General features: G+C 47.1%; 1 long non-coding RNA gene across 1 annotated transcript; it reads right to left on the bottom strand.

Annotated features, from left to right (window-relative positions):
* Nucleotides 1–664: 664 nt before the first annotated feature.
* On the bottom strand, nucleotides 665–21,427 carry LOC139262073 (uncharacterized). The gene is made up of 3 exons (XR_011592881.1): nucleotides 21,281–21,427; nucleotides 1,379–1,544; nucleotides 665–818 (listed from the first exon to the last, which is right to left on the bottom strand). It is a non-coding gene; the product is annotated as an uncharacterized lncRNA (long non-coding RNA).
* Nucleotides 21,428–23,728: the final 2,301 nt, after the last annotated feature.

Genomic DNA, 23,728 nt, shown 5'->3' with positions numbered 1-23,728 from the left:
TCATTCTCAGCATCGTGGATGCTCCAGAGTGAATCCACCCTCAGCTCCAATTCCGCAACGCGGTCCGTCAGGAGCTGGAGGCGGATACACTTCCCGCACACGTAGTCATCAGGGACACCGGAGGCGTCCCTGAGTTCCCACATGGTACAGGAGGAACATATCACGTGACCGAGCTCTCCTGTCATGTAGCTTCATCCTCGGATGACATGTTTGCCAGTGGCAAAAGAAGTGTGGAGTGCATCTGCCCCCGCAGCCCCCCAACCCCACCATCCCACAGTTGGCTCCTCACTGCTCTCCTCCTCCTCTTCCTCCTCCTCCTCCCCACACCCCCACCATCCCACAGTTGGCTCCTCACTGCTCTGCTCTCCTCTTCCTCTTCCTCCTCCTCCTCCCCCCACCGCCCCCGCCCCCCGGCCTGATGTGGAGGGTCCATAAGAGGGAAGTGGCACTTGTGACTGTTCATCTGGAAGTAGAAAGCAACAGACGAGTGGTGAGCAGCAGAGGGGACAGGGTGACATGAGGAAGGTCACATAACACAGGTTCACCGCTACTCCATTATATATAGTCCAGAGACACTGCATGTCATTGCCCCAACCCTGCTCCATGGACACTGCATCACATTGCCCCAACCCAGCCCAGGGAGTGTGCAGGACTTACCCTCACTTTCAAACAGGGGGGTCAGCACCTCCATCAGCAGATGCCCGAGCGAAGATGCCGATGAGGCCTGCCACTCGCTCCTCCACATCAGTGAGTGGCAGAGTGTAAGCCGGACCACCGCCTGTGCGCAGCTGCTCACGTCTGTTGTGCGACTTCTTTGCCTGCAAAGTTGAAAATGCAAATGGTTACTCGAAGGTCCATCTACTCTTGTGGCACACACAGATAGCCACCAAAGCACTTATACCATACTGTGTGAATGTAATACAGTCTTCTGTTTAACGGCCTTAGAAGTTGCACATGGTTCATCAGGAGGACATCGAAGTGCGGAAACATCTTATGAGATCTCAGAAAACAATCTTAATAATGTGTAAAGATCATTCATGGCAAATAGATTGCCAAACTAAGCCTACCTATGTGTCATGCATTTTAGGAGGCAACCCACAGAGTGCTGAGACCCAGCAACAGCATCAGAACAAAGAGTGTATCAGATTTATAATGTCAATAATGAAGGAGTGCATGAATGAAAATGGTACTCACTCTGATGACCCTGGTGAGATCGTTCAATTTGTTTCGACATTGTCTGCCGCTTCGAACAACAGTGTCAGGGGCAGAGACGCCCTCTGCTATTTCCCTCCATAGATTGTTAAAGATTGCTGGGAGGGGTCTACATCCACACCTCCTATGCAACTCTTTCCACAGCCCCAACTAGGGCCTCGCTTACCTCTGTGGTGAACCTCCTTGCACGTTGTCTTTCCTCCTCCATGATGATCTGCTGCTCCACTATCGAAATCAAAAGTAAAATGGCTGATTCAGCACCAGGTGTACTGCGCATGGGTGCGGGCGCTCCCTGCCTGCATTAGCGTTTGCGATCGGAAGGCTGACCAGAACTGCGGGAAGAAAAAAATTAAATTCACGCATGCGCAGAAGGACCGATTTTTTGTGGAAAAAAAAGACTTTGGGAGCGGAAGTTTCGGCTCTGGCACACAAAATCTGCTACGCAACACCAGAGTTAGCGCTAACGCTTGTCGTCATCTTTCATTTGCCGAAAGTTGCGCGCTCTGACGCTAACGTTAACCACACGCAAAAAAAAATTTTTTTGCCATGGTTTGCGCCCGAAAACGGGTGAAATTGCACAAACCCAAAAATCTAGCCCTTCAACTTAAAAACCTAATTAATTCAATAAAATATAATAGAGATTGGACAGCAGACGATGTGTTGCAGCTGTTGCATGTGGGAGCTGGTGGACACCATTGAGGTCCACAGCAACCACATCTGCAGCAAATGTTAGCTCCTTGAGGAACTGCGGCTCAGAGTTGATGAGCTGGAGTCCAAGCTTCAGACATTGTGATACATCAGGGAAGGGGAGAGTTACCTGGGCTCTGTGTTCTAGGTCGCAGTCACAAACCTTAGGTTAAATAATTCACATTTGGTCCGTGGTCAGGGACAGGTGAGTATGACTACGAGCGAGGCAGGTATGGGGATCCAGGAGGTAGTAATGGAGGAGCCTCAGCACTTGCTCTTGTCCAGCAGGTACGAGGTTCTTGCTCCCTGTGTGGACAAGGGCAGGGACTGCAGGGAGGATGAGCAAACTGGCCACAGCACCGTGGTACAGGGGGCCACTCAACTGGGGGGAGTAAAAATAAATTTTGTAGTAGTAGGGGACAGTATAGTTAGGGAGATAGATACTGTTCACTGCAGCCAAGAGTGTGAGTCCCGAAGGCTGTGTTGCCTGTCCGGTGCCAGGATTAAGGACATCTCCTCAGGGCTGGAGAGGAATTGGAGTGGGAGGGGGAAGATCCAGTTGTCGCCATCCATGTCGGTACCAATAACATAAGTAGAACAAAGAAAGAGGTTCCGCTGAGGGAGTATGAGCAGCTAGGGGCTAAATTAAAAAGCAGAACCACAAAGGTAATAATCCCTGGATTACTACCTGAGCCATGAGCAAATTTGCCTCGGGTAAATAAGATCAGAGAGATAAACATGTGGCTCGAAGACTGGTGTGGGAGAAATGAATTTTGGTTCATGGGGCACTGGCACCAGTACTGGGGTAAGAGGGAGCTGTTCCATTGGGATGGGCTTCACTGGAACCATGCTGGGACTAGTGTCCTGCCGAATCGACGAACTAGGGCTGTAGAGAGGGCTTTAAACTAAATAATGCAGGGGAGGGTTCAGGTGAACGGAAATTTAAAAAGTCAAAGAGAAAGGAGAAGGCAATAGAGCAGGGTCATGATGGGACAAATGATAACCAGAGTGTGACAGGAAGGGACAGAATGTATAAAAATAAGAGTGTATCAGAAAATGGGGTCAAAGCAAGGAAAAATGATAAAAAGACAAAATTAAAAGCTCCTTATCTGAATGCACACAGCATCCGTAACAAGATAGACGTGGTTACAAGGTGACCAAGGCTGTGAATGAATATTCAGGGGTATGAGACAATTCGGAAGGATAGACAGAAAGGAAAAGGAGGTGGGGTAGCTCTATTAATAAAGGATGAGACCGGTGCAGTAGTGAGAAATGATATGGCTCAGAAGATCAAGATGTTGAATCAGTTTGAGTGGAGATAAGGAATAATAAGGGGAAAAGTCACTGGTGGGCATAGTCTATAGGCTCCCTAACAGTAGCTACACTGTTGGGCAGAGTATAAATCAAGAAATAATGGAGGCTTGTATGAAAGTTACTGCAATAATCATGGCCGACTTTAATCTTCATATTGATTGGACAAATCAAAATGGCCAAGGTAGCCTTGAGGAAGAGTTCATAGAGTGTATCCAGGATTGTTTCCCTGAACAGTACATTGTGGAACCAACCAGGGAGCAGGCTATTTTAGATATGGTACTGTGTAATGAGACAGGATTAATAAATGATCTCATAGTAAATTATCCTCTAGGAAAGAATGATCATAGCATGGTTGAATTTCAAATTCAGTTGGAGTGTGAGAAAGTGGGGTCTCAAACCAGTGTCCTGATCTTAAATAAAGGCGATTACAATGATATGAAGGCAGAGTTGGCTAAAGTGGACTGGAAAAATAGATTAAAGTGTAAGACGGTTGAAAAGCAGTGGCAGACATTTAAGGAGATATTTCATAACTCGCAACAAAAATATATTCCAGTGAGAAGGAAATACTTTAACAGAAGGGCGAACTAAGGAAGTAAAGGATGGTATCAAATTGAAAACAATGGCATACAATGTTGCCAAGATTAGTGGGAGGCCAGAGGATTGGGAAATTTTAAAAACCAGCAAAGGATGACTAAAAAAATAATAAAGAGAGAGAATTTGGATTATGAGAGTAAACTAGCAAGAAATATAAAAACAGATAGTAAGAGCTTCGACAGGAATATAAAAAGGAAGAGAGTAGCTAAATTAAATGTTGGTCACCTTGAGGATGAGACTGGGGAATTAATAATGGGGAACAGGGAAATGGCAGAGTCTTTGAACAAATATTTTGTATCGATCTTCACGGTAAAAGAAACTAAAAACATCCCAATAATAGATGATCAAGGGGCTATAGGGAGGGGGGAACTTAACACAATCACTATCACTAAAGAAAAAGTACTTGGTAAAAAAATGTGACTAAAGGTGGACAAATCCCCTGGACCTGATGGCCTACATCCTAGGGTCTTTAAAGAAGTGGCTGCAGAGATTGGGTGCAATCTACCAAAGTTCCCTAGTATCTGGAGAGGTCCCAGCGGATTGGGTAACTGCAAAGGTAATGCCTATTTAAAAAAGGAGGGAGACAAAAAAGCAGGAAACTATAGATCAGTTAGCCTAACATCTGTCGTTGGGAAAATGCTGGTCCATTATTAAGGAAGCAGTAGCAGAACATTTGGAAAAGAATAAAACAGTCAAGCTGAGTCAGCATGGCTTTATGAAAGAGAAATCATGTTTGACAAATTTGCTGGAGTTCTTTGAAGATGGAACAAGTAGGGTGGATAAGGGGGAAACCAGTAGATGTGGTCAATTGGGATTTCCAGAAGACATTCAATAAGGTGCTACATAAAAGGTTACTGCACAAGATAAGAGCTCACGGGGTTGGGGGTAATATATTAGCATGAATAGAGGATTGGCTAACTAACAGAGTCGGGATAAAGGGTAATTTTCCAGTTGGCAAACGGTAACAAGTGGGGTGCCACAGGGATTAGTGCTGGGGCTTCAACTATTTATAATCTATATTAATGACTTGGATGAAGGGACCGAGTATAATGTAGCCAAGTTTGCTGATGATACAAAGATGGGTAGGAAAGCAAGTTGTGAGGACGATACAAAGAATTTGCAAAGGGCTATAGACAGGCTAAACATTTGGCAGATGGAGTATAATGTGGAAAAGTGTGAGGTTATCCACTTTGGCAGGAAAAAAAAAATATTATTTAAATGGAGAGATTACAAAATGCTGCAGTACAGAGGGACCTGGGGGTCCTTGTGCATGAAACACAAAAAATTAGTTTGCAGGTACCGCAATTAATCAGAAAATCAAATGGAATGTTGGCCTTTATTGCAAGGGGGATAGAGTATAAAAGCAGGGTAGTCCTGCTACAACTGCACAGGGTATTGGTGAGACCACACCTAATGTACTGAGAAAGGTTTTCGTCTCCTTATTTAAGGAAGGATATACTTACATTGGATGCAGTTCAGAGAAGGTTCACTAGATTGATTCCTGAGATGAAGGGGTTGACTTACGAAGAAAGGTTGAGCAGATTGGCCCTATACTCATTGGAGTTTAGAAGAATGAGAGGTGATCTTATTGAAACACATAAGATACTGAGGGGGCTCGACAAGGTAGATGCAGAGAGGATATTTCCACTTGTGGGGGAATCTAGAACTAGGGGACATAGTTTAAGAATAAGGGGTCGCCCATTTCAAACTGAAATGAGGAAAAATTTCTTCTCTCAGAGTATCGTAAATCTGTGGAATTCTCTGCCCCAGAGAGCTGTGGAGGCTGGGCCATTGAATATATTTAAGGTGGAGATAGACATTTTTTTTGAACGATAAGGGAGTGAGGGGTTATTTGGAACGGTCAGGGAAGTAGAACTGAGCCCAATATCAGATCTCATTAATTGGCGGAGCAGGCTCGAGGGGCCAAAGGCCTACTCCTGCTCCTATTTCTCATGTAGTGTAGTGTCATTTTGGAACAAAAATGAGCACAAGGTTTATGCATTAAAAACCAAGAAAAGAAAATTAATGTATTTTTTATGGTTATTTAGTTTTCTAAAAGACTTCGTTACACTATTTGCTGCTAACATGCATAGAAAATATTTTGTAATGATGGTTCTTATTAAATGAAAGCAAATTATTTGTATACTTGTAAGCAATCTAGGTTCTTAACTCTTCAAGTGGTTGAAGTAGTGGTTCTTGTTGCAGGGCAAGCCCTTTCTCTTTGATTATGGTATATGCGTGCCAAGTAAATGGCTTAAGGTGCTAATGAAAATCACTTAGTTGTCAGATGCCTTTCTTGTGAGAAGATGAAACCAAATAATCTCACTATATCTCCCACCTGGAAGCGTTAATCATTGGATCTATACAGTAATCAAAGACAACATTTCACGTAAAAGACGTAACCAATATTATAGTTTGAAACAGGATTTATCTAAAGCAGGGTATAGCTAAGTTTCATCACATATACATTTTACTATTTCAAAATCTTTAATTTATTGCAGAAGGCTTTTGACTAGCTTCATAAACTCTATTAGGCCCAAGCGCAGTGATACCAGTATGTCAGCTATTAATAAGATAAGAAGCTCTGATCATGAAATTTGTGGTCCCCAGCTCCACTGGCAGAAGGACAGGAAGCGGGAGATGGGACATCCATCGTGACAGCCACTGATCCTGTTAGAAATCCTGGGGTCAGTTCTTTTGGATATCATTGGGCAGGACACTGTTAAGATTCCAATCAGCAGAAGGGCAACAATACATAGGAGGCCCGAAATTCAGTACCGCTTGAAAGCTGGTGCTCCCCGCACCTTGGGATTACAGAGACATGGCTCCAGAGTAACCAAGGCTAGGAATGCAACATCCAGGGGTATTCAATATTCAGGAAGGACAGACAGGAAGGAAAAGGAGGTGGGGTAGCATTACTGGTTAAAGAGGAGATTAACGCAATATCAAGGAAGAACATTAGCGTGGATGATGTAAAATCTATATTGGTAGAGCTGCGAAACACCAAAGGGCAGAAAACATTAGTGGGAGTTGTGTACAGACCACCAAATAGTAGTAGGGAGGTTGGGGACGGCATCAAACAGGAAATTAGCGACGTGTGCAATAAGGGTACAGCAGTTATCATGGGTGACTTTAATCTACATATTGATTGGGCTAACCAAACTGGTAGCAAGACTGTAAAGGAGGATTTCCTGGAGTGTATAAGGGATGGTTTTCTGGACCATTATGTCGAGGAACCAATTGGAGAGCATGCCATCCTAGACTGGGTCTTGCGTAACGAGGGAGGATTAATTAGCAATCTGGTCGTCCCTTGGGGAAGAATGACCATAATATGGTAGAATTCTTCATTAAGATGGAGAGTGACACAATTAATTCAGAGACAAGGGTCCTGAACTTAAAGAAAGGAAACTTCGATGGTATGAGACGTAAATTGGCGAGGATAGACTGGAGAATGATACTTAAAGGGTTGACAGTGGATAGACAATGGCAGACATTTAAAGATCACATGGATGAACTACAACAATTGTACATCGGTGTGTGGCATAAGAATAAAAAAGGGAAGGTGGCTCAGCCGTGGCTAACAAGGGAAATTAATGAAAGTGTTAAATCCAAGGAAGAGGCATATAAATTGGTCAGAAAAAGCAGCAAACCTGAGGGCTGGGAGAAATTTAGAATTCAGCAGAGGAGGACGAAGGGTTTAATAAGGAGGGGGAAAATAGAGTATGAAAGTAAGCTTGCAGGGAACATAAAAACTGACTGCAAAAGCTTCTATTGATATGTGAAGAGAAAAATATTAGTGCAGTCAGAATCGGGTGAATTCATAATGGGGAACAAGGAAATGGCAGACAAATTAAACAAATACTTTGGTTCTGTCTTCATGAAGCAAGACACAAATAACCTCCCAAAAATACTAGGGGACCGAGGGTCTAGCGAGCAGGGGGAACTGAGGGAAATCCTTTTCAGTCAGGAAATGGTGTTAGGGAAATTGAAGGGATTGAAGGCCAATAAGTCCCCAGGGCCTGATAGTCTGCACTTAAGGAAATGGCCTGAGAAATAGTAGATGCATTGGTGGTCATTTTCCAATATTCCATGTACTCTGGATCAGTTCCTATGGACTGGAGGGTAGCTAATGTAACCCCACTTTTTAAAAAGGAGGGAGAGAGAAAACAGGTAATTATAAACCGGTTAGCCTGACATCGGTGGTGGAGAAAATGTTGGAATCAATTATTAAAGATGTAAGAGCAGCGCATCTGGAAAGCAGTGACAGGATCGGTCCAAGTCAGCATGGATTTATGAAAGGGAAATCATGCTTGACAACTCTTCTAGAGTTTTTTGAGGATGTGACTAGTAGAGCAGATAAGAGAGAACCAGTGGATGTGGTGTATTTGGACTTTCAAAAGGCTTTTGACAAGGTCCCACACAAGAGATTGGTGTGCAAAATTAAAGCACATGCTATTGGGGGTAATGTATTGACGTGGATAGAGAATTGGTTAGCAGACAGGAAGCAGAGAGTCAGGATAAACGGGTCCTTTTCAGAAATGCAGGCAGTGACTAGTGGGGTGCCGCAGGGCTCAGTGCTGGGACTCCAGCTATTTACAATATACAGCAATGATTTAGATGAAGGAATTGAGTGTAATATCTCGAAGTTTGCAGATGACACTAAGCTGGGTGGCGATGTGAGCTGTGGGGAGGATGCCAAGAGGCTGCAGGGTGACTTGGACAGGTTAGGTGAGTGGGCAAATGCCTGGCAGATGCAGTATAATGTGGATAAATGTGAGGTTATCCACTTTGGTGGCAAAAACACGAAGGTAGAATATTATCTGAATGGCAGCAGATTAGGAAAAGGGGAGGTGCAACGAGACCTGGGTGTCATGGTACATCAGTCATTGAAAGTTGGCATGCAGGTACAGCAGGCGGTGAAGAAGGCAAATGGCATGTTGGCCTTCATAGCTAGGGGATTTGAGTACAGGAGCAGAGAGGTCTTACTGCAGTTGTATAGGGCCTTGGTGAGGTCTTACCTGGAATATTGTGTTCCTCAGTTCCTAATCTGAGGAAGGACATCCTTGCTATTGAGGGAGTGCAGCGAAGGTTCAGCAGACTGATTCCTGGGATGGCAGGACTGACATATGAGGAGAGACTGGATCGACTGGGCTGTATTTACTGGAGTTTAGAAGGATGAGAGGGGATCTCAAAGAAACATATAAAATTCTGATGGGACTGGACAGGTTAGATGCAGGAAGAATGTTCCCAATGTTGGGGAAATCCAGAACCAGGGGTGTCTAAGGATAAGGGGTGAGCCATTTAGGACCGAGATGAGGAGAAACTTCTTCAGTCAGAGAGTTGTTAACCTGTGGAATTCTCTACCACAGAGAGTTGTTGATGCCAGTTTGTTGAATATATTCAAGAGAGAGTTAGTTATGGCCCTTACAGCTAAAGGGATTAAGGGGTATGGAGAGAAAGCAGGAAAGAGGTACTGAGGTGAATGACCAGCCATGATCTTATTGAATGGTGGTGCAGGCTTGAAGGGCCAAATGGCCTACTCCTGCACCTATTTTTTATGTTTCTATGTCCCAAGGTATCCCACAATCCCTTGGGAGCACCTGTACATAAGGAGGCCTCACAGGCTGGAGAGGCACTCTGAGATCTGTAATAAAGGACTACGGTCACACCTTACTTTCAGCTTGCAGTATCTAGTCTGACTCTTTATTCAAGACATAACAACTGGAGACAAGATACAAATGACAAACACCACTGCAACAATGCGGAGACCATGGGCATCCTGGAGAAATTTTTGGAGGGAAATGATTGGGAAACCTTCGTGGAGCGACTCGACCAATACTTCGTGGCCAATGAGCTGGAAGGAGAAGCGAACGCTGACAAACGAAGGGCGATCGTCCTCATCGTTTGCAGGGCACCAACGTATGGCCTCATGAAAAATCTGCTCTCTCCAGCGAAACCCACAGAGAAATCGTACAATGATTTGTGCACACTGGTCCTGGAGCATCTAAACCCGAAGGAAAGCGTTCTGATGGCGAGGTACCGGTTCTACATGTACAAGAGGTCTGAAGGCCAGGAAGTGGCAAGCTACGTCGCCGAACTAAGGCGTCTTGCAGGACATTGCGAATTTGAAGGACATTTGGAGCACATGCTCAGGGACTTCTTTGTAGTTGGCATTGGCCATGAAGTAATACTTTGCAAACTTTTGACTGTAGAGACCCCAACCTTGACTAAAGCCATAGTGATAGCCCAGGCATTCATCGCCACCAGTGAAAATACCAAACAAATCTCTCAGCACACGAGTGCTGCTGCAAGTATTGTGAACAAAGCAATATTGTTTTCGAATCGTAACGTACAGGGCAGGACTTACACGCCTGCAGCTGCACGTCCGCAGACGTCTCAGAGTCCATCATCAAGGGTGGTGAATGCAAGGCCATTAACACCTTGTTGGCGCTGCTGGCGTGATCATTGCTTCCAGTCATGCCGCTTCAAAGGATATGTTAGCAAGGGCTGTGGAACAATGGGACACCTCCAACGTATGTACAGGCGAGCTGCAAACCCTGCTAATCCTGCAAACCACCATGTTGCAGAGGAGGACAGATCCATGGTGGATCACGATGAACCAGAGCCTCAGACTGAGGAGGCAGAGATATATGGGGTGCACACATTTACCACAAAGTGTCCCCCGATAATGCTGAAGGTTGAATTAAATGGACTCCCAGCTGGACACGAGCGTGAGCCAGTCCATAATGAGCAAAAAGACTTTCGATAAATTGTGGTGCAGCAATGCCTCAAGGCCAGTCCTGACTCCCATTCATACTAAACTGAGAACGTACACAAAAGGAACTGATTCCCGTAATTGGCAGTGCTACTGTAAAGGTCTCCTACGATGGAGCGGTGCACAATTTACCACTCTGGGTGGTACCAGGCGATGGCCCCACGCTATTCGGCAGGAGCTGCCTGGGAATAAACGCTGGAACTGGGACGATGTCCGAGCGCTCTCGTCTGTCGACGACACTTCATGTACTCAAGTCTTAAACAAGTTTCCCTCACTGTTTGAACCGGGCATCAGGACGTTCCAAGGAGCAAAAGTGCAGATCCACTTGATTCTGTGGGCGCGACCCATCCATCACAAGGCGAGAGCGGTACCATACATGATGAGAGAGAGGGTGGAGATCGAGCTGGACCGGTTGCAACGAGAGGGCATCATTTCGCTGATCGAATTCAATGAGTGGGCCAATCAGAATGTTCCAGTCTTCAAGGAAGACGGCACCGTCAGAATCTGTGGTGATTACAAAGTAACTATCAATTGTTTCTCCCTGCAGGATCAATACCCGCTACCAAAGGCAGATGACCTATTTGCGACGCTGATGGAAGGGAAAATGTTACGAAGCTGGACTTGACCTCGGTCTACATGACGCAGGAGCTGGCGGAATCATCAAAGGGCCTCACCTTCATCAACACACACAAAGGTCTCTTCATTTACAACAGATGCCCGTTTGGGATTCGATCAGCCACGGCGATATTCCAGAGTAACTTGGAAAGTTTGCTGAAGTCGGTCCTGCGCACCGTGGTCTTCCAGGACGACATCTTGTTCATAGGTCGAGACACCGTCGAGTACCTCCAGAACCTGGAAGAGGTTCTTAGTCAGCTTAATCATGTGGGGCTCAGGTTAAAATGCTTAAAGTGTGTTTTCCTGGTGCCTGAAGTGGAGTTCCTGGAGAGAAGAATCGTGGCGGACGGCATCAGGCTCACCGATTCGAAGACGGAGGCAATCAAGAATGCACCGAGACCACAGAACGTGACGGAGCTGCGGTCGTTCCTAGAACTCCTGAACTACTTTAGTAACTTCTTGTCGGGTCTTAGCACATTGTTAGAACCACTGCACACTTTACTGCATAAAGGAGATGAATGGGTATGGGGTAAAAGCCAAGAAAATGCTATTGAGAAAGCTAGGAAACTGTTTTGCTCAAACAAATTGCTTCTGTTATATGATCCATGTAAGCGTTTGGTACTAGCATGTGATGCGTCGTCATATGGTGTCGGGTGTGTATTGCAACAAGCTAATGAATCTGGGAAATTGCAACCAGTTGCTTATGCATCCAGAAGTCTGTCTAAGGCTGAGAGGGCCTACAGCATGATTGAAAAAGAAGCGTTAGCGTGTGCTTATGGGGTAAAGAAAATGCATCAATATCTGTTTGGGCTCAAATTTGAATTGGAAACCGACCATAAGCCACTTATATCCCACTTTTCTGAAAGTAAGAGGATAAATACGAATGCATCGGCCCGCATCCAGAGGTGGGCGCTCACGTTGTCCGCATACAACTACGCCATCCGCCACAGGCCAGGCACAGAAAACTGTGCCGATGCTCTCAGTAGGCTGCCATTGCCCACCACAGGGGTGGAGATGGCACAGCCCGCCGATTTAGTTATGGTAATGGAAGCATTCAAGAGTGAGCAATCACCTGTTACCGCCCGACAGATTAGAACCTGGACGAGCCAGGACCCCTTAGTGTCCTTAGTAAAAAACTGTGTGCTCCACGGGAGTTGGTTTAGTGTCCCATTAGAGATGCAGGAAGAAATAAAGCCGTAATAGCGGTGCAGAGATGAAATGTCCATACAGGCAGACTTCGTCCTATGGGGTAATCGGGTCGTGGTGCCAATAAAGGTCAGGGACACTTTCATTAGTGTCCTCCACAGTACCCACCCAGGCATTGTAATGATGAAAGCGATAGCCAGATCCCACGTGTGGTGGCCCGATGTCGATGCAGACTTTGAGTCCTGCGTGCACAAATGTAAAACATGTTCACAGTTAAGCAATGCACACAGGGAGGCGCCACTAAGTTTATGGTCCTGGCCCTCCAAACCGTGATCCAGGGTCCATGTCGACTCTGCAGGCCCATTCTTGGGAAAAATGTTCCTTGTGGTTGTAGATGCATACTCCAAATGGATTGAAGGTGAGATAATGTCGGCAAGCACATCCGTTGAAAGCCTGCGGGCCATGTTTGCCACGCATGGCCTGCCTGATGTCCTTGTGAGTGACAATGGACCGTGCTTCACCAGTGCTGAGTTCAAAGACTTCATGACCCACAATGGGATCAAACATGTCACATCTGCCCCATTTAAACCAGCGCCCAATGGTCAGGCAGAGCGAGCAGTGCAAACAATCAAGCAGAGCTTGAAGAGGGTAACTGAAGGCTCACTGCAGACTCGCATATCCCGAGTCCTGCTTAGTTACCGCACAATACCCCACTCGCTCACTGGCGTTCCCCCCACTGAACTGCTCATGAAAAGGGCACTTAAGGCAAGGCTCTCGTTAGTCCACCCTGATCTACACGAACAGGTAGAGAGCAGGCGGCTTCAACAGAATACATATCATGATCGCGCAAATGTGTCACGCAAAATCGAGATTAATGATTCTGTATGTGTTGAACTGTGGATAAGGTCCCAAGTGACTTCCCAGCACTGTTGTGGCCAAAGAGGGGAGTAGGGTATTTCAGGTCAAATTTTCAAATAGACTCACCTGAAGAAAACACATGGACCAAATCAAACTCAGATTCACTGACTATCCAGAACAATCCACAATAGACTCTACCTTTTTCGATCCCCCAACATACACACACAAACGGCAACCGACCCAGCGGTTGACCACGAAGCAGAACCCATCACTTGCAGCAGCCCAGCAGGACACACCACACCCAGCAGCCCGGCAAGGCCAGCTGTGCAGCAGCCCAGCAAGGGCCCAACAAACGACTCATCAAAACCAGCATTTGCACCGAGACAATCAACCAGGGAAAGGAAGGCCCCAGATCGACTCACGTTGTAACTAGTTACACTATTGACTTTGGGGGGGGGCGGGGGGGGGAGTGATGTTATATATGTAAACCTATAAATACCTTGTTTAACCACCAGAAGGCTCATCCCCTGGAGTCCAAGGGATCCCACAATCCCTTCAGAGCACCTGTACATAAGGAGGCCTCACAGGCTGGAAAGGCACTCTGGAGACCTGTAATAAAGGACTACGGTCACATGTTACTTTGAGCTTAAGTATCTGGTCAGATTCTTTATTCAAGACATAACAAGATTAGTGTACAAAATTAAGGCACATAGTATTGGGGGTAAAGTATTGACGTGGATAGAGAACTGGTTGGCAGACAGGAAGCAAAGAATGGGAATAAACGGTTCCTTTTCAGAATGGCAGGCACTGACTAGTGGAGTGTCGCAGGGCTCAGTGCTGGGACCCCAGCTATATACAATATACATTAATGATTTAGACAAAGGAATTGAAAATAATATCTGCAAGTTTGCAGATGACACTAAGCTGGGTGGCAGTGCGAGCTGCAAGGAGGATGCTAAGAGGCTGCAGGGTGACTTGGACAGGTTCGGTGAATGGGCAAATGCATGGCAGATGCAGTATAATGTGGAAAATGTGAGATTATCCACTTTGGTGGCAAAAACAGGAAGGCAGATTATTATCTGAATGGCGGCAGATTAGTAAAAGGGGAGGTGCAAAGAGACCTGGGTGTCATGGTACATCAGTCATTGAAGGTAGGCATGCAGTTACAGCAGGCATTAAAGAAAGCAAATGGCATGCTGGCCTTCATAGCGAGGGGATTTGAGTATAGGAGCAGGGAGGTCTTACTGCAATTGTACAGGGCCTTGGTGAGACCACACCTTGAATACTGTGTGCAATGTTGGTCTCCTAATCTGAGGAAGGACATGCTTGCTATTGAGGGAGTGCAGCGAAGGTTCACCAGACTGATTCTCGGGATGGCAAGATTGACATATGAGGAAAGACTGGATCGGCTAGGCTTATACTCACTGGAATTTAGAAGAATGAGAGAGGATCTCATGGAAACTTATAAAATTCTGACGGGACTGAACAGGTTAGATGCAGGTAGAATGTTCCCGATGTTGGGGATGTCCAGAACCAGGGGTCACGGTCTAAAGATGTGGAGTAAGCCATTTAGGACCAAGATGAGGAGAAACTTTTTCACCCAGGGAGTTGTGAACCTGTGGAATTCTCTGCCACAGAAAGTTGTTGAGTCCAGTTCGTTGGACATATTCAAAAGGGAATTAGTTGTGGCCCTTACAGCTAAAGGGATCAGGGGGCATGGAGAGAAGGCAGGGGTGGGGTACTGAGGTTGCATGATCAGTCATGATCATATTGAATGGTGATGCAGGCTCGAAGGGCCGAATGGCCTACTCCTGCACCTATTTTCTTTGTTTCTATGTTTCTATTTTTTTAGGGCCATTAGCACCGAAAGTTATTCATAGCTGGGCCACCCCATATTCAGGTCCAAAAGTGAACAAATTGGTTCCAGCGCTTCCAAAGTGGATTTTTCAGTGGTGTGGCTGTCTTACTTTGAGCATTATCACCACTGAGAAATTCAGCAAGCAGGTAAGGGTTTCTAATGAGCCAGCTGCTCCCTGTCCTTTTAAGTCCAAGATTTGCAGCAAGGCCCTGATGGGGGGGAAGGAGTTTGGAAGGAGTCTGGAAGGAGGATTGGTGTAAGAGGTGAAAGAAGAGGTAACAGTGTCATGTATGTAACCAGCATACTACTGTAACCCTTATACAATTGTAACCCTCAGGGAACCACTACATACTGTACATACTTACTAGGAATGCACACCTTGACCACAGGGGGACTTGTGGGAGACACTCCTTACCTGCAGATTCAGGTATATAAGGGGAGGTCCCTCGCAGGGCCAGCACTCCTTGGTCCAGATAATAAAGATGAAGGTCACAGAGTGACTATGTCTGCTGTACGTGCCTCGTGTGATTATGTTTGAGAGTTAAAGACTCAACACCTGCCGATGGGAAACGGGAATCACTGAACCCAGAGGATGGCCACCGGTAGCTCAGAGGAATGTTACTGTGTGAGTGAAGACTGGGACGATTTTGTGGAGAGACTCCAGCAGACCTTTGTCATGAAGGACTGGCTGGGAGAGGATGTGGCTGACAAGTGGAGGGCGGATCTACTAACAAGCTGCGGGACAAAAACGTATGCGCTGATGAAGGACCTACTCGCACCCCACAAACCGGCCCACAAGTCTTTTGAAGAGCTCAGCCAGCTGATCAGCGAACACTTAAAACTGGCGAGCAGCATACACATGGCCCGGCACCGGTTCTACACACACTGACGTCGGGAAGGGCAAAACATCTCGGACTTCGTGGCAGACTTGCGGCGCTTGGCCATCCTCTGTAAGTTCTCAGACGCCTGCAGCGGGGAGATGTTAAGGGATTTTTTCATTGAGGGCATTAGCCATGCAGGGATCTTCAGGAAGCTCATAGAAACCAAGGACTTAACTCTAGAAGGGGCAGCATTGATAGCTCAAACTTTCATAGCCGGGGAAGAAGAGACCAAGCTGATTTACTCGAGTAGTCCTGGGTCCAACGAGGCAACAGACCAAGGAATTAACGTGATAAATGCAGCTCAAGATCTCGCAGTCAGGCAAAGGCATTTTGAAACTGCAGCAGTCAGACAAAGGCATTTTGTAACTGCCCAAGCTGAAACCGACTCTAAGGTGGGCCCCCGACAGGGACAATGGAGAGGGGAGCGGCAATTCACGCCATCAAGAGGACCATTAACACCCACCATCAGAGTGTTTAGAAACAACCAAGGGAACAATCAGAGAGGAATGCCTGCTAACAGTCCTTTTGTGAACAACGATCTCAGCCAATGCTGGAGATGCGGGGGCAGACATTATGCGAAAAGCTGCAAATTTCAGCAGTTCGTCTGTAGGAATTGTAATGCCAGAGGACATTTGGCTAGGGTTTGCAAACAGCCGGTAGCGAGGCTAATCTATGAAACAGAGGAATCAGGTGAGGGGCTTGCAGTGCAGGACAATGCCTGGGGTAAAGCCATGGATGCTGAAGTTCAGCGGGTTCATGTGGCTGACGTCCACAGCTCATACACCAAAATGCCACCCATGATGATGAAAGTTTTATTGAATGGCATCCCAGTGCACATGGAGCTGGACACGGGAGCTAGCCAGTCCTTCATGAGTGCACAACAATTTGAGAAACTATGGCCACACAGAGCTAGCAGGCCCAAACTGGAACGAATTAATACGCAGCTACGGACGTCCGCCAAAGAGATCATTCCAGTGCTAGGCAGTGCAAACGTGGTGGTAACACACAATGGGTCACAGAACCGGCTGCCATCTGGATTGTTCCGGGAAATAGCCCCGTGCTTTTGGGAAGGAGCTGGCTAGCTAAGATGAATTGGAAATAGGGGGATGTGCATGCCATTTCATCTGTGGAGCGAAGCTCATGCTTACAGGTACTACAAAAGTTCGGGTCACTGTTTCAACCCGGTGTCGGAACGTTCAAGGGCACAAAAGTAGTTATACCCATCACCCCGGACGCCAGACCAGTGCACCACAAAGCCAGAGCGGTGCCGTACGTGATGCGGGAGAAAATAGAGAGTGAACTGGACAGGCTGCTCAAAGAGGGCATAATTTCGCCCATTGAATTCAGTGACTGGGCAAGTCCCATTGATCCTGTCCTTAAAGCGGACGGCTCGGTTAGGATCTGCGGTGACTACAAAGCCACCATCAACCGGGTGTCCCTGCAGGACCAATACTCGCTCCCGAGGGCGGAGGACCTTTTTGCCACATTGGCAGGTGGCAAGCTGTTCACTAAATTGGACCTCACTTTGGCCGACATGACTCAGGAACTGGCTGAAGAATCCAAGCTTCTGACCACCATCATGACGCACAAGGGTTTATTCATCTACAACAGGTGTCCTTTTGGCATCCGCTTGGTGGCCGCCATCTTTCAGAGAAACATGGAAAGCTTGCTGAAATCCATTCCCGGCACAATTGTATTCCAGGACGACATCCTAATAACAGGTCGAGAGACCGAGGAACACCTCCATAACCTGGAGGAGGTGCTACACCGACTGGACCGGGTAGGCCTGCGGCTGAAGAAGGCCAAGTGTGTGTTTTTGGCCCCAGAGGTTGAGTTTTTGGGCAGGAGGGTTGCCGCAGACAGGATCCGGCCTACCGAATCCAAAACGGAGTCCATCTGTCGTGCGCCCCGGCCTGGCAACACATCGGAGTTGCGATTGTTCCTGGGACTTTTGAACTACTTCTGGAACTTCCTGCCGAACTTAAGCACATTCTTGGAGCCGTTACACGTGCTCCTGCGTAAGGGTTGCAAATGGTTTTGGGGGGACTGTCAAGAACGGGCTTTCAACAGGGCGCGGAACCTGTTTTGTTCCAACAAACTGTTAACGTTGTATGACCCCTGTAAAAAAAATAGTTTTAACATGTGATGCATCATCATACGGGGTTGGGTGTGTGTTGCAGCAGGGTAATGGAGACGGCTTATGCCTCCAGGTCGCTCTCCCAGGCAGAGCGTGGGTACGGCAATGTCGAAAAGGAAGCACTCGCTTGCGTTTATGGTGTGAAAAAAATGCACCAATACCTTTTCGGCAGACCGTTCGAGTTAGAAACGGACCACAAGCCGTTAACTTTTCTGTTGTCCGACAGCAAGGTGGTCAATGCAAATGCGTCAGCTCGCATACAGCGATGGGCTCTCATGCTGGCTGCATATGACTACACCATACGGCACTGGCCAGGCACCGAAAACTGCACTGACGCGCTCAGCAGGCTTCCCCTTGCCACCACAGAGGGGGCGGCGGAGCAAAGCGCTGAGATGGTCATGGCCGTTGAGGCTTTTGGCACCTCAGGCTCCCCCATCACAGCCCGCCAGATCAAACTCTGGACCAACAGGGACCCCCTCCTACCTATGATAAAGAAATGTGTCCTGACGGGGGATTGGGCGCCCACTCACGGGGCGTGCCCTGAGGAGGTAAGACCATTTCAGAGACGGATAGATGAGCTCTCCACCCAAGCCGACTGCCTGCTATGGGGCAGCCGAGTGGTCATGCCCCAGAAGGGGAGGGAAACATTCATCAGTGAACTCCACAGTGAGTACCCTGGCATTGTGTTAATGAAGGCCATTGCCCGGTCACATGTATGGTGGCCAGGGATTGACTCAGACCTGGAACACTGGATTCGCAGGTGCACGACGTGTGCCCAGCTGGGCAACGCCCCCAGGGAGGCCCCGCTCAGCCCGTGGCCCTGGCCCACCAAGCCTTGGTCACGCATTCACGTGGACTATGAGGGCCCGTTCATGGGAAAAATGTTCTTGATAATTGTCGATGCATACTAGAAATGGATCGAGTGCATCTTATTAAACTCGTGCATGACATCCATCACCGTGGGGAGCCTGCGCATGGTTTTCGCGACCCATGGCTTACCGGACATCCTAGTCAGCGACAATGGCCCGTGTTTCACCAGCCATGAATTCCAGGAGTTTATGTCGGGTAATGGCATTAAACATGTCCGGACGGCGCCATTCAAGCCGGCTTCCAATAGCCAGGCGGAACGTGCGGTCCAAGTCATAAAGCAAGGCATGCTCCGCATCCAAGGACCCTCTCTGCAGTACTGCCTATCGCGCCTCCTGCTGGCCTATAGGTCCCGGCCGCACTCGCTCACAGGAGTTCCGCCAACGGAACGCCTCATGAAACGTACGCTCAAAACGCGGCTGTCCCTCATCCACCCAACCCTGGCAGACATTGTTGAGGGCAAGCGCCAGTCCCAAACCGAGTGCCACGATCGTAACTCAAAGGAAGAGGTGTATAGAAATGGATGATCCGGTATTTGTACTTAACCATGCATTGGGACCCAAGTGGCTGGAGGGCACCGTAATTGGTAAAGAGGGAAACAGGGTCATAGTGGTCAGACTCAATAATGGGCCGATATGCCGCAAACACCAAGTAAAGAAAAGGTTCAGCATAGACACCGATGAACATGAAGAAGAGCATGAGATGTCAACCACACCACTGTCAGTGGACGAGCAACAAGGACAATCACCAGTATGCACAGTTCCTGTGGCTAGCCCGGACAGGCCGGAATCACCTCAGGTGACAGAAACGCATGCCAAGGCTCAGCCACCAGAGCCTCAACAGCGCTCCACGAGAGAGCGTCGACCACCTGATAGACTTAACCTTTGAGTCAAAAAGACGTGAGGGGGGAGGTGATGTCATGTATGTAACCAGCATACTACTGTAACCCTTATACAATTGTAACCCTCATGTAACCATTACATACTGTACATACTTACTAGAAATGCACACCTTGACCACAGGGGGTGTACTTGTGGGAGACACTCCTTACCTGGAGATTCAGGTATATAAGGGGAGGTCCCTCGCAGGGCCAGCACTCCTTGGTCCAGGGAATAAAAGTGAAGGTCACAGTGTGACTGTGTCTGCAGAACGTGCCTCGTGTGATTATGTTTAAGAGTTAAGGACTCAACAAACAGGTTCACTGATATGGAGTTAAGACAATGAGGGACAGTTTGGAGGAGAGAAGAAGAATACTGTTTCCTGACGTGGGGAGACCTGGCAGACCGGCAGTACATAATGCACAGAGGGAGATTGCTAGGCAGGCGAGGCGGCAGGCACTTCCATATATGTGAGGCCGCACCATCCCAGGAGGGTGCTGGCCAGTCTGCACCAGGCCCTTCCAGGGTGGCGATGGGTCGACGCCTCCTAGCTCTGGGGTGATGGGGATCCTCTTCCTCTTCCTCCTCCTCAGGTGGTACTGCTGGCTCGACCTCCAGCGGCTGTCCCCTTATGATCGCCAGATTGTGCAGCATGCAGCAGACCATGACAATTATGGAGACCCGTTGAGGAGAGTACTGCAAGGTGCCACCAGAGCAGTCCAGGCACCGGAATCTCTGCTTAAGGATGCCTATGCACTGCTCGATGATGCACCTGGTGACACAATGAGCGTCATTGTATGCATGCTCTGGCGCTGTCCTGGGGTTCCACAGTGGAGTGAGCAGCCAAGTGGACAGGGGATATCCCTTGTCTCTAAGCAGCCAACCTCAATCCTGATTCGAGCTGGTCAAGACGGCGGGCATACTGGTCTGGCACAGAATGAACGAATCATGGCTGCTGCCTCCCTTGCCCGCTGCCTCTCTGCACGGTGCTGATGACGACACCTTCTCCTGCGTGCCACCCTACTTCTGACCAGGTGTACCAGGTGTTGCCCTCCCAACACTCCTCCCATCCTCAGGGTGAACCCTGCCAAGCGGGTCTCTGCAGCCCACAGGCCTCCACTAAAGTGTCAGATCTGAAAGTTGTACAAAAGTATATGCAAATATCTGAGCAGCACTCATCAGGTTTAATGGAGCCAAAACAATTAATAAAACTATATGAAAAGCTCAATACTGTGGATGATGGAATCTGAAATAAAAACACTAAAATGAATAAAACTATTTTCCTACCAAAGAGCCCTGATCGTGGCAAAACTCCAGCTGTGTTGTGTTCAAGCACCGACTCGAATTACCTCACGGGGGCACTGCCTGAAGAAGTCCGACCTTTTTATTGGTGAAAATCCCTGTCCTGGCAGCTTTTCAGAGGCCTGCACGCTGCTGAGCTCAATGCTGGAAACCTACCTTTACAGCAGCTTCACCTCGCCATTTCTGATTGAAGTGCGCACTGCTCAAATCCCCGCTGAGCTGAAAATGGCTCAGGGAGGGAAAATCACCCTCCTGCGACAGCCCATTGATTTTTTCGATCGGCCGCCCAAACCCCGTGCAGCTGTCCCTTCGGGGATGGTGAATTTCGTCCCCAGAGAGTCCTGGAAAATTCAGGGAGAGGGCAGAGTTCAAGGTGCAAGACTATATTTAAAGGGCCACCGTATGTTAAGTGAATTAGAGCATTGAAACAGACACAGAGCTGTCTCCTACAAAAAGGGCAAAGAATAGGTACTCAAACCTCGCAGAGCATGATGTGGATGTACTGCTGGCTGAAACAAGGCAGAGAAGTGATAGTTTGTGGAGGCAAGAAACATACCAATGCAGCTGGCTGTGTGATGTGGAAGGAGGTGACAGTGACATTCGAGGACCTCCTTGCAATATTGGAAGAAATTCAATAACCTGACAGGGCCAGCAAAGATATATGACATGCTAACTGTTTGCCAGAACTGACGGGTAAGACTCCCTGGGAGAAGGCATCACATCTTGTCCTCAATAATTAGGAATTGCACTATGGGGTTTCATGGAACATAAATTGTTTCATGCATGTGTGTCTTTCACATGGATCCCTCTGTGACTGCTCCTTCCATTTCACACCACACCCTGAAAGCTAGCACTCACTGGGGGCAAAGTTATGAGACTATGGCTATCAGATAAAATATATGCATTCTTCTTGCAGAAGTAGTTATCACACAATTCTTGAGAATTGCAGGTTACCTGACATCCAGTATTTAACCCAATAGGAAGAGGAGGTGGCCTTGGAAATCCTGGGGAGTAACTTTTCCCAAGGTTCGGAAGATGGAGAAGTTGGAACTCGTGTGCCCACAATCAGTTTGTGCTAATCAAATGTTTATAGAATAAAGTTATGACAATGGAAATAGACGAGCTTGAATAAAATGTTTCACTGAAACAACATAAGCTGATGAGGATATTATTCAGTGAGAGCAGAACTCTGCCAATCATTGGTTTCCAACTTTCATTTTGGTATTTATTTTCAACACTTTGCATTCTTGGACAGATTTGTATGCACCTTTGGAAGTGGCTTAGTGAGTTCCAGTGAATCATGAGACATAACGGTACTCCCCGCAATAGTGGTGAGTGTGAAATATTTCCCAGCTCCAACATAATTTGACTTTATGCTATAAATCAATGAATCACAAAAAAGAAAAGGTTTAAAAGAAAACAGTAGTGCCAATTTTCAACCGTATCACTGGCCAGGAACAGGGTGGCAGCACGCTGAACATCGTGATGCAGCATTTACTGCCCTTTCCTGCTGATGCCTAAGCCTCTGTTATTTTGGTGGAGTCCTTGATAATGGGCATCCCAAATGCCTGCCAAAAACAGACTGGAGCCTTGTTAGCCCAAGAAAATTGGGGTCCCATGATGTCAATAGGATCGCATGGCAATTATGAAGCACCAATGGACGGAGCATATATCGCGCATACTCTGTCCATTGGCATTCGGTGTTAAGCGTCATAACCAGCGGTCCGTAAATGGACTATTTCAGGCCGCTATAGAAAAGTACAAAAAAGAGGATTGTAAATGAGCTGCTCGAAATTTTCATGGTCTGGCTTCTTGCCAGTGACATTGGGCAAGCATGATCCACCAACTCTCTGCCCTACATCTGTCAAGACTGAAAACTGGCATCAGATTGTTCCTGTTCAAAATTATATTTATATATTACGTTATTCTGTTGTCGTGACGAACTTCAACAATTGTACATCCCTGTCTGGAGTAAAAATAAAACAGGGAAGGTGGCTCAACCGTGGCCAACAAGGGAAATTAAGGATAGTGTTAAATCCAAGGAAGAGGCATATAAATTGGCCAGAAAAAGCTGCAAATCTTTTCCTCCACAGCGTTCTCTATGGATTGTTTGTCCTCTGCAGACAGCTTGCCACCAAGTTTTTCTTTATCACCAATCTGGTTCTTCAGAGAATAAGCATAGCTTTCCAAGTCATTTCTGGAATCAATATGCCCTTTACGTTTTTGATCCTCTTCAGCAAATTTCTCTGCATCAGTACCCATCCTTTCAATTTCTTCCGGTGTCAGACGGTTCTGGTCATTCGTAATGGTGATCTTGTTTTTATTTTCAGTGCCTTTGTCCTCAGCAGTAACACGCAGGATTCCATTTACATCTATTTCAAATGTTACTTCAATCTGAGGAACACCACGAGGTGCTGGAGAAATTTAGAATTCAGCAGAGGAGGAAAATAGAGTATGAGAGGAAGCTTGCCGGGAACATAAAAACTGACTGCTAAAGCTTCTATCGATATGTGAAGGGAAAAAGATTAGTGAAGACAAACGTAGGTCCTTTGCAGTCAGATTCAGATGAATTTATAATGGGGAACAAAGAAATGGCAGAACAAT

The sequence above is a fragment of the Pristiophorus japonicus genome, chromosome 4 (genome assembly GCF_044704955.1).
Source record: "Pristiophorus japonicus isolate sPriJap1 chromosome 4, sPriJap1.hap1, whole genome shotgun sequence".
Classification (NCBI taxonomy): domain Eukaryota; kingdom Metazoa; phylum Chordata; class Chondrichthyes; family Pristiophoridae; genus Pristiophorus; species Pristiophorus japonicus.
The sequence above is the reverse complement of the archived record's forward strand: the minus strand, read 5'-3'. Positions and strand labels throughout refer to the sequence as shown.